General features: G+C 46.0%; 1 long non-coding RNA gene across 1 annotated transcript; it reads right to left on the bottom strand.

Annotated features, from left to right (window-relative positions):
• Positions 1-580: 580 nt before the first annotated feature.
• On the bottom strand, positions 581-1,944 carry LOC127927182 (uncharacterized). Its single transcript, XR_008126524.1, has 3 exons — positions 1,622-1,944; positions 914-1,342; positions 581-676 (listed from the first exon to the last, which is right to left on the bottom strand). It is a non-coding gene; the product is annotated as an uncharacterized LOC127927182 (long non-coding RNA).
• Positions 1,945-20,327: the final 18,383 nt, after the last annotated feature.

The raw sequence follows: 20,327 nt of genomic DNA, 5'->3' as shown, positions 1-20,327 counted from the left end.
CCACCCTACATATCACCACATCATTACTATGTTCCACCCTACATATCACCACCTCATTACTATGTTCCACCCTACATATCACCACATCATTACTATGTTCCACCCTACATATCACCACCTCATTACTATGTTCCACCCTACATATCACCACCTCATTACTATGTTCCACCCTACATATCACCACATCATTACTATGTTCCACCCTACATATCACCACCTCATTACTATGTTCCACCCTACATATCACCACCTCATTACTATGTTCCACCCTACATATCACCACATCATTACTATGTTCCACCCTACATATCACCACCTCATTACTATGTTCCACCCTACATATCACCACCTCATTACTATGTTCCACCCTACATATCACCACCCACCCCTACATTACTATGTTCCACCCTACATATCACCACCTCATTACTATGTTCCACCCTACATATCACCACCTCATTACTATGTTCCACCCTACATATCACCACCTCATTACCACTATGTTCATTACTATGTTCACCCTACATATCACATATCACCACATATCACCACTATGTTCCACCCTACATATCACCACCTCATTACTATGTTCCACCCTACATATCACCACCTCATTACTATGTTCCACCCTACATATCACCACCTCATTACTATGTTCCACCCTACATATCACCACCTCATTACTATGTTCCACCCTACATATCACCACATCATTACTATGTTCCACCCTACATATCACCACATCATTACTATGTTCCACCCTACATATCACCACATTACTATGTTCCACCCTACATATCACCACCTCATTACTATGTTCCACCCTACATATCACCACCTCATTACTATGTTCCACCCTACATATCACCACCTCATTACTATCATTACTATGTTCCACCCTACATATCACCACCTCATTACTATGTTCCACCCTACATATCACCACATCATTACTATGTTCCACCCTACATATCACCACCTCATTACTATGTTCCACCCTACATATCACCACCTCATTACTATGTTCCACCCTACATATCACCACATCATTACTATGTTCCACCCTACATATCACCACATCATTACTATGTTCCACCCTACATATCACCACCTCATTACTATGTTCCACCCTACATATCACCACATCATTACTATGTTCCACCCTACATATCACCACCTCATTACTATGTTCCACCCTACATATCACCACCTCATTACTATGTTCCACCCTACATATCACCACCTCATTACTATGTTCCACCCTACATATCACCACCTCATTACTATGTTCCACCCTACATATCACCACCACATTACTATGTTCCACCCTACATATCACCACCTCATTACTATGTTCCACCATATCACCACATACATATCACCACCTCATTACTATGTTCCACCCTACATATCACCACCTCATTACTATGTTCCACCCTACATATCACCACATCTCATTACTATGTTCCACCCTACATATCACCACATCATCATTACTATGTTCCACCCTACATATCACCACCTCATTACTATGTTCCACCCTACATATCACCACATCATTACTATGTTCCACCCTACATATCACCACCACATTACTATGTTCCACCCTACATATCACCACCTCATTACTATGTTCCACCCTACATATCACCACATCATTACTATGTTCCACCCTACATATCACCACCTCATTACTATGTTCCACCCTACATATCACCACCTCATTACTATGTTCCACCCTACATATCACCACCTCATTACTATGTTCCACCCTACATATCACCACCTCATTACTATGTTCCACCCTACATATCACCACCTCATTACTATGTTCCACCCTACATATCACCACATCATTACTATGTTCCACCCTACATATCACCACCTCATTACTATGTTCCACCCTACATATCACCACATCATTACTATGTTCCACCCTACATATCACCACCTCATTCACATTACTATGTTCCACCCTACATATCACCACATCATTTACTATGTTCCACCCTATCATATCATGTTCCACCTCATTACTATGTTCCACCCTACATATCACCACATCATTACTATGTTCCACCCTACATATCACCACCACATTACTATGTTCCACCCCCACCCTACATATCACCACCTCATTACTATGTTCCACCCCCACCCTACAAATCACCACATCATTACTATGCTCCACCCTACATATCACCACCTCATTACTATGTTCCACCCTACATATCACCACCTCATTACTATGTTCCACCCTACATATCACCACCTCATTACTATGTTCCACCCTACATATCATATCACCACCCTCATTCACTATGTTCCACCCTACATATCACCACATCATTACTATGTTCCACCCTACATATCACCACCTCATTACTATGTTCCACCCTACATATCACCACCTCATTACTATGTTCCACCCTACATATCACCACCTCATTACTATGTTCCACCTACATATCACCACATCATTACTATGTTCCACCCTACATATCACCACCTCATTACTATGTTCCACCCTACATATCACCACCTCATTACTATGTTCCACCCTACATATCACCACCTCATTACTATGTTCCACCCTACATATCACCACCTCATTACTATGTTCCACCCTACATATCACCACCACCTCATTACTATGTTCCACCCTACATATCACCACCTCATTACTATGTTCCACCCTACATATCATCATTACTATGTTCCACCCTACATATCACCACCTCATTACTATGTTCCACCCTACATATCACCACCTCATTACTATGTTCCACCCTACATATCACCACATCATTACTATGTTCCACCCTACATATCACCACCTCATTACTATGTTCCACCCTACATATCACCACCTCATTACTATGTTCCACCCTACATATCACCACCTCATTACTATGTTCCACCCTACATATCACCACCTCATTACTATGTTCCACCCTACATATCACCACCTCATTACTATGTTCCACCCTACATATCACCACCTCATTACTATGTTCCACCCTACATATCACCACCTCATTTCCACTATGTATCACACCCCCACCCTACATATCACCCTACATATCACCACATCATTACTATGTTCCACCCTACATATCACCACCTCATTACTATGTTCCACCCTACATATCACCACATCATTACTATGTTCCACCCTACATATCCCTACATTACTATGTTCCACCCTACATATCACCATCATTACTATGTTCCACCCTACATATCACCACCTCATTACTATGTTCCACCCTACATATCACCACCTCATTACTATGTTCCACCCTACATATCACCACCTCATTACTATGTTCCACCCTACATATCACCACCTCATTACTATGTTCCACCCTTACATATCACCATCACCACATTACTATGTTCCACCCTACATATCACCACCTCATTACTATGTTCCACCCTACATATCACCACCTCATTACTATGTTCCACCCTACATATCACCACATCATTACTATGTTCCACCCTACATATCACCACATCATTACTATGTTCCACCCTACATATCACCACCTCATACCACCCTACATATCACCATATCATTACTATGTTCCACCCTACATATCACCACCTCATTACTATGTTCCACCCTACATATCACCACCTCATTACTATGTTCCACCCTACATATCACCACCTCATTACTATGTTCCACCCTACATATCACCACCTCATTACTATGTTCCACCCTACATATCACCACCTCATTACTATGTTCCACCCTACATATCACCACCTCATTACTATGTTCCACCCTACATATCACCACATCATTACTATGTTCCACCCTACATATCACCACCTCATTACTATTACTATGTTCACCACCACCACCTCATTACTATGTTCCACCCTACATATCACCACCTCATTACTATGTTCCACCCTACATATCACCACCTCATTACTATGTTCCACCCTACATATCACCACCTCATTACTATGTTCCACCCTACATATCACCACCTCATTACTATGTTCCACCCTACATATCACCACCTCATTACTATGTTCCACCCTACATATCACCACCTCATTACTATGTTCCACCCTACATATCACCACCTCATTACTATGTTCCACCCTACATATCACCACATCATTACTATGTTCCACCCTACATATCACCACCTCATTACTATGTTCCACCCTACATCACCACCTCATTACTATGTTCCACCCTACATATCACCACCTCATTACTATGTTCCACCCTACATATCACCACCTCATTACTATGTTCCACCCTACATATCACCACCTCATTACTATGTTCCACCCCCACCCTACATATCACCACCTCATTACTATGTTCCACCCTACATATCACCATATCATTACTATGTTCCACCCTACATATCACCACCTCATTACTATGTTCCACCCCCACCCTACATATCACCACCTCATTACTATGTTCCACCCTACATATCACCACATCATTACTATGTTCCACCCTACATATCACCACCTCATTACTATGTTCCACCCTACATATCACCACCTCATTACTATGTTCCACCCTACATATCACCACCTCATTACTATGTTCCACCCTACATATCACCACCTCATTACTATGTTCCACCCTACATATCACCACCTCATTACTATGTTCCACCCTACATATCACCACATCATTACTATGTTCCACCCTACATATCACCACATCATTACTATGTTCCACCCTACATATCACCACCTCATTACTATGTTCCACCCTACATATCACCACATCATTACTATGTTCCACCCTACATATCACCACCTCATTACTATGTTCCACCCATATCACCACCACATCTATGTTCCACCCTACATATCACCACTCATTACTATGTTCCACCCTACATATCACCACCTCATTACTATGTTCCACCCTACATATCACCACCTCATTACTATGTTCCACCCACCCTACATATCACCACCCATTACTATGTTCACCCCATATCATTACCACCCTATGTTCCACCCCCACCCTACATATCACCACATCATTACTATGTTCCACCCCCACCCTACATATCACCACCTCATTACTATGTTCCACCCCTACATATCACACATCATTACTATGTTCCACCCTACATATCACCACCACATTACTATGTTCCACCCTACATATCACCACCTCATTACTATGTTCCACCCTACATATCACCACCTCATTACTATGTTCCACCCTACATATCACCACCCACCCTCATTACTTATATGTTCCACCCTACATATCACCACCTCATTACTATGTTCCACCCTACATATCACCACCTCATTACTATGTTCCACCCTACATATCACCACATCATTACTATGTTCCACCCTACATATCACCACCTCATTACTATGTTCCACCCTACATATCACCACCACATTACTATGTTCCACCCCACCCTACATATCACCACATCATTACTATGTTCCACCCTACATATCACCACCTCATTACTATGTTCCACCCTACATATCACCACCTCATTACTATGTTCCACCCTACATATCACCACCTCATTACTATGTTCCACCCTACATATCACCACCTCATTACTATGTTCCACCCTACATATCACCACCTCATTACTATGTTCCACCCTACATATCACCACCTCATTACTATGTTCCACCCTACATATCACCACCTCATTACTATGTTCCACCCTACATATCACCACCTCATTACTATGTTCCACCCTACATATCACCACCTCATTACTATGTTCCACCCCCACCCTACATATCACCACATCATTACTATGTTCCACCCTACATATCACCACCTCATTACTATGTTCCACATATCACCACCTGCAGTTCCACCCTAACATATCACCACCTCAACTATGTTCCACCCTACATATCAACATTACTAGGACCCCACCCTACATACACCAGGAGAACTATGTTCCAGGACATATCACCACCTCATGACTATGTTCACCAGGATACATCACTCATATCACCATATCATTACTATGTTCCACTGGGAGAAATGGGAGAACATTCCAGGAACACTATCACACCTAGGCCATATTACCAGGATGTTCCAACATTACCCACCCTACATATCACCACCACATTACTATGTTCCACCCTACATATCACCACCACATTACTATGTTCCACCCTACATATCACCACATCATTACTATGTTCCACCCCACTACCTGCTACACATATCACACTACCTGCAGTATGATGTTCTACCTGCTACAGTATGGTTTGGGTGTGTTTGATCTCCACCACTCCACCTCATTACTATGTTCCACCCCCACCCTACATATCACCACCTCATTACTACATCATTACTATGTTCCACCCCCCACCCTACATATCACCACATCATTACTATGTTCACCCAAAAATCAACCGGCTACTACCTGCTACAGTATGATATGTGTTCAGCCTATAGGCTACGACCTGCTACAGTTGTTGTTTTTCTCCTTCAGCGTGAAACACAAATCTCTAACGGCATCATGACCTGTTGATCCGCTGTGAGACAGACGGATAATGGGAATGAACTGTCATCAGGGCTCACAGGAGACCCGGCTCACAGAGGTCAAGCCAGTGGGGAGGGGGGGTAGATAACCACAGAGAATACTGTGTGTGTGTTGTCAGAGAACACCAGTCTGGATCAAACTGTGAGGAAGTGATTGAGAGAGGGAGAGAGAGAGAGAGAGAGAGAGAGAGAGAGAGAGAGAGAGAGAGAGAGAGAGAGAGAGAGAGAGAGAGAGAGAGAGAGAGAGAGAGAGAGAGAGAGAGAGAGAGAGAGACCAGAGAGAGACAGAGAGAGAGAGAGAGAGAGAGACAGAGAGAGAGAGAGAGAGAGAGAGAGAGAGAGAGAGACCTCAGAGAGAGCCTATTAGACAAGAGACAGAGAGACAGAGAGAGAGAGAGAGAGAGGAGAGAGACTGTGTTCACCACATGCTGGGATACAAAACACATCCAGGAAGAACAAGAACAAATAAACACATTTTCACATCTCTTTGATTGGCCTTCAATGTGAATTTGCCCACCTCAGCTCAGCCTATTAACAAAACAAAAGGGTGGGGGGTGGGGGCTGTTGCCCACCTCAGCTCAGCCTATTAACAAAACAAAAGGGTGGGGGGTGGGGGCTGTTGCCCACCTCAGCTCAGCCTATTAACAAAACAAAAGGGTGGGGGTGGGGGCTGTTGCCCACCTCAGCTCAGCCTATTAACAAAACAAAAGGGTGGGGGTGGGGGGCTGTTGCCCACCTCAGCTCAGCCTATTAACAAAACAAAAGGGTGGGGGGTGGGGGCTGTTGCCCACCTCAGCTCAGCCTATTAACAAAACAAAAGGGTGGGGGGTGGGGGGCTGTTGCCCACCTCAGCTCAGCCTATTAACAAAACAAAAGGGTGGGGGGTGGGGGCTGTTGCCCACCTCAGCTCAGCCTATTAACAAAACAAAAGGGTGGGGGTGGGGGGCTGTTGCCCACCTCAGCTCAGCCTATTAACAAAACAAAAGGGTGGGGGGTGGGGGCTGTTGCCCACCTCAGCTCAGCCTATTAACAAAACAAAAGGGTGGGGGGTGGGGCTGCCTGCCCACCTCAGCTCAGCCTATTAACAAAACAAAGGGTGGGGGTGGGGGGCTGTTGCCCACCTCAGCTCAGCCTATTAACAAAACAAAAGGGTGGGGGGCTGTTGCCCACCTCAGCTCAGCCTATTAACAAAACAAAAGGGTGGGGGGGTGGGGGGCTGTTGCCCACCTCAGCTCAGCCTATTAACAAAACAAAAGGGTGGGGGGTGGGGGGCTGTTGCCCACCTCAGCTCAGCCTATTAACAAAACAAAAGGGTGGGGGGGTGGGGGGCTGTTGCCCACCTCAGCTCAGCCTATTAACAAAACAAAAGGGTGGGGGGCTGTTGCCCACCTCAGCTCAGCCTATTAACAAAACAAAAGGGTGGGGGGCTGTTGCCCACCTCAGCTCAGCCTATTAACAAAACAAAAGGGTGGGGGGTGGGGGGCTGTTGCCCACCTCAGCTCAGCCTATTAACAAAACAAAAGGGTGGGGGGCTGTTGCCCACCTCAGCTCAGCCTATTAACAAAACAAAAGGGTGGGGGGGGGGCTGTTGCCCACCTCAGCTCAGCCTATTAACAAAACAAAAGGGTGGGGGGTGGGGGCTGTTGCCCACCTCAGCTCAGCCTATTAACAAAACAAAAGGGTGGGGGGTGGGGGCTGTTGCCCACCTCAGCTCAGCCTATTAACAAAACAAAAGGGTGGGGGGTGGGGGCTGTTGCCCACCTCAGCTCAGCCTATTAACAAAACAAAAGGGTGGGGGGTGGGGGCTGTTGCCCACCTCAGCTCAGCCTATTAACAAAACAAAAGGGTGGGGGGTGGGGGGCTGTTGCCCACCTCAGCTCAGCCTATTAACAAAACAAAAGGGTGGGGGGTGGGGGCTGTGCCCACCTCAGCTCAGCCTATTAACAAAACAAAAGGGTGGGGGGGGGGGGCTGTTGCCCACCTCAGCTCAGCCTATTAACAAAACAAAAGGGTGGGGGGTGGGGGGGGCTGTTGCCCACCTCAGCTCAGCCTATTAACAAAACAAAAGGGTGGGGGGTGGGGGCTGTTGCCCACCTCAGCTCAGCCTATTAACAAAACAAAAGGGTGGGGGGCTGTTGCCCACCTCAGCTCAGCCTATTAACAAAACAAAAGGGTGGGGGGGTGGGGGGCTGTTGCCCACCTCAGCTCAGCCTATTAACAAAACAAAAGGGTGGGGGGTGGGGGCTGTTGCCCACCTCAGCTCAGCCTATTAACAAAACAAAAGGGTGGGGGGGTGGGGGGCTGTTGCCCACCTCAGCTCAGCCTATTAACAAAACAAAAGGGTGGGGGGGTGGGGGGCTGTTGCCCACCTCAGCTCAGCCTATTAACAAAACAAAAGGGTGGGGGGGTGGGGGGCTGTTGCCCACCTCAGCTCAGCCTATTAACAAAACAAAAGGGTGGGGGGGTGGGGGGCTGTTGCCCACCTCAGCTCAGCCTATTAACAAAACAAAAGGGTGGGGGTGGGGGGCTGTTGCCCACCTCAGCTCAGCCTATTAACAAAACAAAAGGGTGGGGGGTGGGGGCTGTTGCCCACCTCAGCTCAGCCTATTAACAAAACAAAAGGGTGGGGGGGGGGGCTGTTGCCCACCTCAGCTCAGCCTATTAACAAAACAAAAGGGTGGGGGGTGGGGGGCTGTTGCCCACCTCAGCTCAGCCTATTAACAAAACAAAAGGGTGGGGGGGTGGGGGCTGTTGCCCACCTCAGCTCAGCCTATTAACAAAACAAAAGGGTGGGGGGTGGGGGCTGTTGCCCACCTCAGCTCAGCCTATTAACAAAACAAAAGGGTGGGGGTGGGGGGCTGTTGCCCACCTCAGCTCAGCCTATTAACAAAACAAAAGGGTGGGGGGTGGGGGCTGTTGCCCACCTCAGCTCAGCCTATTAACAAAACAAAAGGGTGGGGGTGGGGGCTGCCCCACCTCAGCTCAGCCTATTAACAAAACAAAAGGGTGGGGGGTGGGGGGCTGTTGCCCACCTCAGCTCAGCCTATTAACAAAACAAAAGGGTGGGGGTGGGGGGCTGTTGCCCACCTCAGCTCAGCCTATTAACAAAACAAAAGGGTGGGGGGGTGGGGGCTGTTGCCCACCCTCAGCTCAGCCTATTAACAAAACAAAAGGGTGGGGGGTGGGGGGCTGTGCCCACCTCAGCTCAGCCTATTAACAAAACAAAAGGGTGGGGGGTGGGGGTGGGGGGTGTTGCCCACCTCAGCTCAGCCTATTAACAAAACAAAAGGGTGGGGGGGTGGGGGGCTGTTGCCCACCTCAGCTCAGCCTATTAACAAAACAAAAGGGTGGGGGTGGGGGGCTGTTGCCCACTGATCAGTCAAACGCTCATTATTGACTATCACAGAGACATCTGAACAGGCCCAATGGCCCACCGGCAATATCACTTATTTTTATTTTTTAGTGTGTGTACCAATTTGGACCCGCCCAACCCAACTAAAAGATGATCCCGGCCCATCTGGCATTTGCCAGAATTGCCAGATGGCTAATCTGGATTTCCAGCCGGTTTTAGGAGTGTAACTCTGTGTTTATCCACCTCAGGGAATATACACTGGTTCTCCCTTTCAACCTTTTGAGCTTTTATGCCGTGATGGTTTTTGTGGTAGACGGTGGCAGATTGTGGTAAATTGCGTCATTCTGGCAACAATGGCTGACGCTTAAATCACTACACCATAGAATTCTGCGTCACCCAGCAAGCTGTGCTGCAGTATGCCACAACTTTTAAAGGAGGAATACATGTAGTACAGTAGCCAAGGGTCTCCCTCTCCCAGCCCCTCAGTAGCCAAGGGTCTCCCTCTCCCAGCCCCTCAGTAGCCAAGGGTCTCCCTCTCCCAGCCCCTCAGTAGCCAAGGGTCTCCCTCTCCCAGCCCCTCAGTAGCCAAGGGTCTCCCTCTCCCAGCCCCTCAGTAGCCAAGGGTCTCCCTCTCCCAGCCCCTCAGTAGCCAAGAGTCTCCCTCTCCCAGCCCCTCAGTAGCCAAGAGTCTCCCTCTCCCAGCCCCTCAGTAGCCAAGGGTCTCCCTCTCCCAGCCCCTCAGTAGCCAAGGGTCTCCCTCTCCCAGCCCCTCAGTAGCCAAGGGTCTCCCTCTCCCAGCCCCTCAGTAGCCAAGGGTCTCCCTCTCCCAGCCCCTCAGTAGCCAAGAGTCTCCCTCTCCCAGCCCCTCAGTAGCCAAGAGTCTCCCTCTCCCAGCCCCTCAGTAGCCAAGGGTCTCCCTCTCCCAGCCCCTCAGTAGCCAAGGGTCTCCCTCTCCCAGCCGTCACTCTACATCCAGCAGTGATTCGTACTCTACATTCAGCAGTGAGTCTTACTCTACATCCAGCAGTCAGTCTTACTCTACATCCAGCAGTCAGTCTTACTCTACATCCAGCAGTGAGTCTTACTCTACATCCAGCAGTCAGTCTTACTCTACATCCAGCAGTCAGTCTTACTCTACATCCAGCAGTCAGTCTTACTCTACATCCAGCAGTGAGTCTTACTCTACATCCAGCAGTGAGTCTTACTCTACATCCAGCAGATGTCTTACTCTACATCCAGCAGATGTCTTACTCTACATCCAGCAGATGTCTTACTCTACATCCAGCAGTGAGTCTTACTCTACATCCAGCAGTGAGTCTTACTCTACATCCAGCAGTGAGTCTTACTCTACATCCAGCATGAGTCTTACTCTACATCCAGCAGTGAGTCTTACTCTACATCCAGCAGTGAGTCTTACTCTACATCCAGCAGTGAGTCTTACTCTACATCCAGCAGTCAGTCTTACTCTACATCCAGCAGTGAGTCTTACTTTACATCCAGCAGTCAGTCTTACTCTACATCCAGCAGTGAGTCTTACTCTACATCCAGCAGTGAGTCTTACTCTACATCCAGCAGTGAGTCTTACTCTACATCCAGCAGTGAGTCTTACTCTACATCCAGCAGTGAGTCTTACTCTACATCCAGCAGTGAGTCTTACTCTACATCCAGCAGTGAGAATACTCCATAATGTCACTATGTTAATGTTGTGATGTCATCCTTCTGTAGCTCAGTTGGTAGAGCATGGAGCTTGTAACGCCAGGGTAGTGGGTTCGATTCCCGGGACCACTCATACGTAGAATGTATGCACACATGACTGTAAGTCTTACTTTGGATAAAAGCGTCTGCTAAATGGTATATATTATTATTATATTATAATGACAAGGCAAAAACAGTTTAACAGTTTATATTCAGCTAACCTGAATGTTATCCAGGACTAACCTGAATGTTATCCAAGGCTAACCTGAATGTTATCCAGGGCTAACCTGAATGTTATCCAAGGCTAACCTGAATGTTATCCAGGGCTAACCTATATATAATAATAATAACCTGAATGTTATCCAGGGCTAACCTGAATGTTATCCAGGGCTAACCTGAATGTTATCCAAGGCTGACCTGAGCGTACTACATATCAGGTGTCCACTTAGTCATTAAGCACAAGGTGAAGTGTTTCAGAGCCCCTCCAGAAACCCTTCAGATGTTCATGTCTCTATCTTTACCCTCGGTGATGGAGACTCCTGAAACACCCCCATGTCCCTATCTTTACCCTCGGTGATGGAGACTCCTGAAACACCCCCATGTCTCTATCTTTACCCTCGGTGGTGGAGACTCCTGAAACACCCCCATGTCCCTATCTTTACCCTCGGTGATGGAGACTCCTGAAACACCCCCATGTCTCTATCTTTACCCTCGGTGATGGAGACTCCTGAACCACCCCCATGTCTCTATCTTTACCCTCGGTGATGGAGACTCCTGAAACACCCCCAACCCCCATGTCTCTATCTTTACCCTCGGTGGTGGAGACTCCTGAAACACCCCATGTCTCTATCTTTACCCTCGGTGGTGGAGACTCCTGAAACACCCCCATGTCTCTATCTTTACCCTCGGTGATGGAGACTCCTGAACCACCCCATGTCTCTATCTTTACCTCGGTGATGGAGACTCCTGAAACACCCCATGTCCCTATCTTTACCCTCGGTGGTGGAGACTCCTGAAATACCCCATGTCTCTATCTTTACCCTCGGTGATGGAGACTCCTGAAACACCCCCATGTCTCTATCTTTACCCTCGGTGATGGAGACTCCTGAAACACCCCCATGTCCCTATCTTTACCCTCGGTGGTGGAGACTCCTGAAACACCCCCATGTCTCTATCTTTACCCTCGGTGATGGAGACTCCTGAAACACCCCCATGTCTCTATCTTTACCCTCGGTGATGGAGACTCCTGAAACACCCCCATGTCTCTATCTTTACCCTCGGTGATGGAGACTCCTGAAACACCCCCATGTCTCTATCTTTACCCTCGGTGGTGGAGACTCCTGAAACACCCCCATGTCTCTATCTTTACCCTCGGTGGTGGAGACTCCTGAAACACCCCCATGTCTCTATCTTTACCCTTGGTGATGGAGACTCCTGAAACACCCCCAACCCCCATGTCTCTATCTTTACCCTCGGTGGTGGAGACTCCTGAAACACCCCCATGTCTCTATCTTTACCCTCGGTGATGGAGACTCCTGAAACACCCCCATGTCTCTATCTTTACCCTCGGTGATGGAGACTCCTGAAACACCCCCATGTCCCTATCTTTACCCTCGGTGATGGAGACTCCTGAAACACCCCCATGTCTCTATCTTTACCCTCGGTGGTGGAGACTCCTGAAACACCCCCATGTCTCTATCTTTACCCTCGGTGATGGAGACTCCTGAAACACCCCATGTCTCTATCTTTACCCTCGGTGGTGGAGACTCCTGAAACACCCCATGTCTCTATCTTTACCCTCGGTGGTGGAGACTCCTGAAACACCCCATGTCCCTATCTTTACCCTCGGTGATGGAGACTCCTGAAACACCCCCATGTCTCTATCTTTACCCTCGGTGATGGAGACTCCTGAAACACCCCATGTCTCTATCTTTACCTCGGTGGTGGAGACTCCTGAAACACCCCCATGTCTCTATCTTTACCCTCGGTGATGGAGACTCCTGAAACACCCCCATGTCTCTATCTTTACCCTCGGTGGTGGAGACTCCTGAAACACCCCATGTCTCTATCTTTACCCTCGGTGGTGGAGACTCCTGAAACACCCCCATGTCCCTATCTTTACCCTCGGTGGTGGAGACTCCTGAAACACCCCCATGTCTCTATCTTTACCCTCGGTGGTGGAGACTCCTGAAACACCCCATGTCCCTATCTTTACCCTCGGTGGTGGAGACTCCTGAAACACCCCCATGTCCCTATCTTTACCCTCGGTGGTGGAGACTCCTGAAACACCCCATGTCTCTATCTTTACCCTCGGTGATGGAGACTCCTGAAACACCCCAACCCCCATGTCTCTATCTTTACCCTCGGTGGTGGAGACTCCTGAAACACCCCATGTCTCTATCTTTACCCTCGGTGGTGGAGACTCCTGAAACACCCCCATGTCTCTATCTTTACCCTCGGTGATGGAGACTCCTGAAACACCCCCATGTCCCTATCTTTACCCTCGGTGATGGAGACTCCTGAAACACCCCCATGCCTCTATCTTTACCCTCGGTGGTGGAGACTCCTGAACCCCCCCAACGTCTCTATCTTTACCCTCGGTGATGGAGACTCCTGAACCCCCCAAACGTCTCTATCTTTACCCTCGGCCTATAATAATGACTGAATACAACACTAGACTACAGAGAGACAGTCTCTCTGCAGTAGGTCTATAATAATGACTGTAGACTACAGAGAGAGACAGTCTCTCTGCAGTAGGTCTATAATAATGACTAAATACAACACTAGACTACAGAGAGAGACAGTCTCTCTGCAGTAGGTCTATAATAATGACTGAATACAACACTAGACTACAGAGAGAAACAGTCTCTCTGCAGTAGGTCTATAATAATGACTGAATACAACACTGTAGACTACAGAGAGAAACAGTCTCTCTGCAGTAGGTCTATAATAATGACTGAATACAGCAATAGACTACAGAGAGAGACAGTCTCTGCAGTAGGTCTATAATAATGACTGAATACAACACTGTAGACTACAGAGAGAGACAGTCTCTCTGCAGTAGGTCTATAATAATGACTGAATACAGCAATAGACTACAGAGAGAGACAGTCTCTCTGCAGTAGGTCTATGATAATGACTGAATACAGCAATAGACTACAGAGAGAGACAGTCTCTCTGCAGTAGGTCTATGATAATGACTGAATACAACACTAGACTACAGAGAGAGACAGTCTCTCTGCAGTAGGTCTATGATAATGACTGAATACAACACTAGACTACAGAGAGAGACAGTCTCTCTGCAGTAGGCCTATAATAATGACTGAATACAACACTAGACTACAGAGAGACAGTCTCTCTGCAGTAGGTCTATAATAATGACTGTAGACTACAGAGAGAGACAGTCTCTCTGCAGTAGGTCTATAATAATGACTGAATACAGCACTAGACTACAGAAAGAGACAGTCTCTCTGCAGTAGGTCTATAATAATGACTGTAGACTACAGAGAGAGACAGTCTCTCTGCAGTAGGTCTATAATAATGACTGTAGACTACAGAGAGAGACAGTCTCTCTGCAGTAGGTCTATAAGTGTGATAATGTATAGATCATGGAGTCATATGGAGTCCAGACATGTATCAGATGATGTACAGAGAGACAGTCTCTCTGCAGTAGGTCTATAAGTGTGATAATGTATAGATCATGGAGTCATATGGAGTCAGACATGTATCAGATGATGTACAGAGAGACAGTCTCTCTGCAGTAGGTCTATAAGTGTGATAATGTATAGATCATGGAGTCATATGGAGTCAGACATGTATCAGATGATGTACAGAGAGACAGTCTCTCTGCAGTAGGTCTATGAGTGTGATAATGTATAGATCATGGAGTCATATGGAGTCCAGACATGTATCAGATGATGTACAGAGAGACAGTCTCTCTGCAGTAGGTCTATGAGTGTGATAATGTATAGATCATGGAGTCATATGGAGTCAGACATGTATCAGATGATGTACAGAGAGACATAGGGTCCCACTGCTCGATAAACCATTAAATACATGTAATGAAACCCTGTAAACATTGTTTATCCAGCAAAGACCCCTCAATCACAGTAACCGTCTCCTTATGCAGTAACTTATCCTATCATTTCCAGGAGAAGACCTGCTTATATTGTCTTGGAATGACTAATGAGAATACAATACAAGAGCGAGCGAGCACGCACGCACACACACACACACACACACACACACACACACACACACACACACACACACACACACACACACACACACACACACGCACACACACGCACACACGCACACACGCACGCACTCGCACGCACACACAAGCTCTGCTGGCTTCCTACACCTGTCAAGGAGAAGCAGCTCTGCTGGCTTCCTACACCTGTCAAGGAGAAGCAGCTCTGCTGGCTTCCTACACCTGTCAAGGAGAAGCAGCTCTGCTGGCTTCCTACACCTGTCAAGGAGAAGCAGCTCTGCTGGCTTCCTACACCTGTCAAGGAGAAGCAGCTCTGCTGGCTTCCTACACCTGTCAAGGAGAAGCAGCTCTGCTGGCTTCCTACACCTGTCAAGGAGAAGCAACTCTGCTGGCTTCCTACACCTGTCAAGGAGAAGCAGCTCTGCTGGCTTCCTACACCTGTCAAGGAGAAGCAGCTCTGCTGGCTTCCTACACCTGTCAAGGAGAAGCAGCTCTGCTGGCTTCCTACACCTGTCAAGGAGAAGCAACTCTGCTGGCTTCCTACACCTGTCAAGGAGAAGCAGCTCTGTTGGCTTCCTACACCTGTCAAGGAGAAGCAACTCTGCTGGCTTCCTACACCTGTCAAGGAGAAGCAGCTCTGTTGGCTTCCTACACCTGTGCTGGCCGTGCTAGCTCTATTATGATATATAATGCTAACCTCCCCTGTTATTGTAATGGTGAGATGTTAGCATGTATTGGGGTATGATATAAAATGCTAACCTCCCCTGTTATTGTAATGGTGAGAGGTTAGCATGTTTTAGTGGTATGACATTTGTGCATCTGTAATAATAATAATAATAATATATGCCATTTAGCAGACGCTTTTATCCAAAGCGACTTACAGTCATGTGTGCATACATTCTACGTATGGGTGATCCCGGGATTGAACCCACTACACTGGCGTTACAAGCGCCATGCTCTAATCAGGATTATCCGTAACCACGGTAGCATCCACACTCATGTAGAAGCGAGTAAAAACATGTTCTATTCCGATTTACAATAAAACTGACTACAAAATGACACAATGCATTATTTACCTTTAATATCTAATAGGCACAAAATAATCTAAAACACACCCAAAGCAAACAGCAAATGCATCCAACAGATTTGTACAGTCAAAAGCTTGATAAAGTCATTGCGTGCTATAAATATGGGACCAAATACTTAACTTTTTACTCCTTAAATAATACAGAAGTGATTTTTTCCCCCTAAAATGGGAGAGACGACGCACAGAAAGTGCTGTGATTTAAAACGGTTCACCCAGGTATGGATGGAAACAACAGAAGAGAAAATGCTGTCTCAATAATTACAGAGGAACACTGTAACTAAGATAATCAAACGACAGAGAGAGACCACTGCAACAAAACACGACTACACAAGTTAATGACTGGTAGATTTAACAGGGCTCTCTAAACACAACAACAGGAAAGTAGTGTTTGTCAACTTCAGAGGCTGTTTTCTCCATCAACCTGTCTTAGATGTTCAGGAAACCCCACAGAAGGCAGTCTAATCATAATATATGTCGACTTCCTGTAGTCATTATATGTCGACTTCCTGTAGTCATTATATGTCGACTTCCTGTAGTCATTATATGTCGACTTCCTGTAGTCATTATATGTCGACTTCCTGTAGTCATTATATGTCGACTTCCTGTAGTCATTATATGTCGACTTCCTGTAGTCATTCTATGTCGACTTCCTGTAGTCATTATATGTCAACTTCCTGTAGTCATTATATGTCGACTTCCTGTAGTCATTCTATGTCGACTTCCTGTAGTCATTATATGTCGACTTCCTGTAGTCATTCTATGTCGACTTCCTGTAGTCATTATATGTCGACTTCCTGTAGTCATTCTATGTCGACTTCCTGTAGTCATTATATGTCGACTTCCTGTAGTCATTCTATGTCAACTTCCTGTAGTCATTATATGTCGACTTCCTGTAGTCATTATATGTCAACTTCCTGTAGTCATTATATGTCGACTTCCTGTAGTCATTATATGTCGACTTCCTGTAGTCATTATATGTCGACTTCCTGTAGTCATTATATGTCGACTTCCTGTAGTCATTATATGTCGACTTCCTGTAGTCATGATATGTCAACTTCCTGTAGTCATGCTATGTCGACTTCATGTAGTCATTATATGTCGACTTCCTGTAGTCATTATATGTCGACTTCCTGTAGTCATTATATGTCGACTTCCTGTAGTCATTATATGTCGACTTCCTGTAGTCATTATATGTCGACTTCCTGTAGTCATTATATGTCGACTTCCTGTAGTCATTATATGTCGACTTCCTGTAGTCATTATATGTCGACTTCCTGTAGTCATTATATGTTGACTTCCTGTAGTCATTATATGTCGACTTCCTGTAGTCATTATATGTTCACTTCCTGTAGTCATTATATGTCGACTTCCTGTAGTCATTATATGTCGACTTCCTGTAGTCATTATATGTCGACTTCCTGTAGTCATTATATGTTCACTTCCTGTAGTCATTATATGTCGAATTCCTGTAGTCATATGTCAACTTCCTGTAGTCATTATATGTTGACTTCCTGTAGTCATTATATGTCGACTTCCTGTAGTCATTATATATTGACTTCCTGTAGTCATTATATGTTGACTTCCTGTAGTCATTATATGTTGACTTCCTGTAGTCATTATATGTTGACTTCCTGTAGTCATTATATGTTGACTTTCTGTAGTCATTATACATCACACTATATGGACAGCTCACTGTCAACACACTATCTGTTGATAAGCAAACACTTGATAAGGTTACGGTTAGGGTTCGAATAAGGGTTAGGGTAAGGGTTAGGATACGGGATAGGGTTAGAAGAAGGGTTAGGGTAAGGGTTAGGATACGGGATAGGGTTAGAAGAAGGGTTAGGGTAAGGGTTAGGATTAAGTTTAGGGTTAGAGTAAGGGTTAAGTTTAGGGTTAGAGTAAGGGTTAAGTTTAGGGTTAGGGTAAGGGTTAAGTTTAGGGTTAGGATAAGGGTTAGGGTAAGGATAAGGGTTAGGGTAAGGGTTAGGGTAAGGGTTACGGTTAGGATAAGGGTTAGGGTAAGGGTTACGGTTAGGATAAGGGTTAGGGTAAGGGTTACGGTTAGGATAAGGGTTAGGGTAAGGGTTACGGTTAGGATAAGGGTTAGGGTTAAGTTTAGGGTTAGGATAAGGGTTAGGGTAAGGGTTACGGTTAGGATAAGGGTTAGGGTTAAGTTTGGGGTTAGGATAAGGGTTAGGGTAAGGGTTAAGTTTAGGGTTAGGGTTAGGGTTCGGATAAGGGTTAGGGTTAGGATAAGTGTTAAGGGTTAAGTTTAGGGTTAAGATATGGGATTAAGGTTAGGGTTAGGATAAGGGTTGGGGTTAAGTTTAGGTTTAAGATAAGGGTTAGGGTTAAGTTTACGGTTAAGATAAGGGTTAGGGTTAAGTTTACGGTTAAGATAAGGGTTAAGGTTAAGATAAGGGTTAGGGTTAAGATAAGGGTTAGGGTAATTTAAATATAAAGTTGGCTTCTGCAAGCAGTGAAAAACCAAATTATCCACAATGCATTTTTATCTTCAACTTTTAAACAAAGTACAGAAAATACCTCCACTTCCTATGAATGTGTGTTGATGAGGTACATTGATACACTAATAGACATCGCTGTGATGAATATGATCCTTCAAATTGAGACAGTATTCACCTCATTACTACAGATTGATGGGGAAACTAGTACACATTACCCTGAGATACGGGCTACTGCAGAGAACCCAGAGAGGATGTTACCTTGCATAGGAAACCTCTTCTACAAACTGTCTACGCTTCAACAGCCCTCAACTTCAGCACAAAGTTGTTATTGGGTGATCCACACACACACACACACACCGAAACACACACACACACCGAAACACACACACACACACACACACACACACACACACACACACACACACACACACACGAAACACACACACACACTGAAACATTCACACACACACACACACACACACACACACACAACACACACACACACACAGAACACACACAGAAACACACACACACCTAAACACACACACACACCGAAACACACACACACACACACACACACACACACACACACACACACACACACACACACACGAAACACACACACACACAAACACACACACACACACCGAAACACACACAGAAACACACACACACACAAACTAGCATGAATGCTAATGCCATGGAGTTATCAGTGCATCGTATTTCTTGCTAATTGGGTTCAGAGAGCGTTCCCTGATAATAATCTGGATTATGCTAGCTGCTAGCACGGATAGGTGCCTGCCGTATTGCTCTGAGGCTCACAGATAAGCCAAGGTCACAATCCTTCATTACCAATTTAGAGTCGTGTTTATTTTACGCAGCTTCTGATATGGATGGGTAATTGATTTAGTTCTCATCAACTTGTTTGTTGCCCAACTCCTTTTCCACGTCTCGGCAACTCCCTTCGCTTT

The sequence above is a fragment of the Oncorhynchus keta genome, unplaced genomic scaffold (assembly GCF_023373465.1).
Source record: "Oncorhynchus keta strain PuntledgeMale-10-30-2019 unplaced genomic scaffold, Oket_V2 Un_contig_9717_pilon_pilon, whole genome shotgun sequence".
Classification (NCBI taxonomy): domain Eukaryota; kingdom Metazoa; phylum Chordata; class Actinopteri; order Salmoniformes; family Salmonidae; genus Oncorhynchus; species Oncorhynchus keta.
Note: the sequence above shows the minus strand (reverse complement) of the source record. Positions and strands in the feature narration are given on the sequence as shown.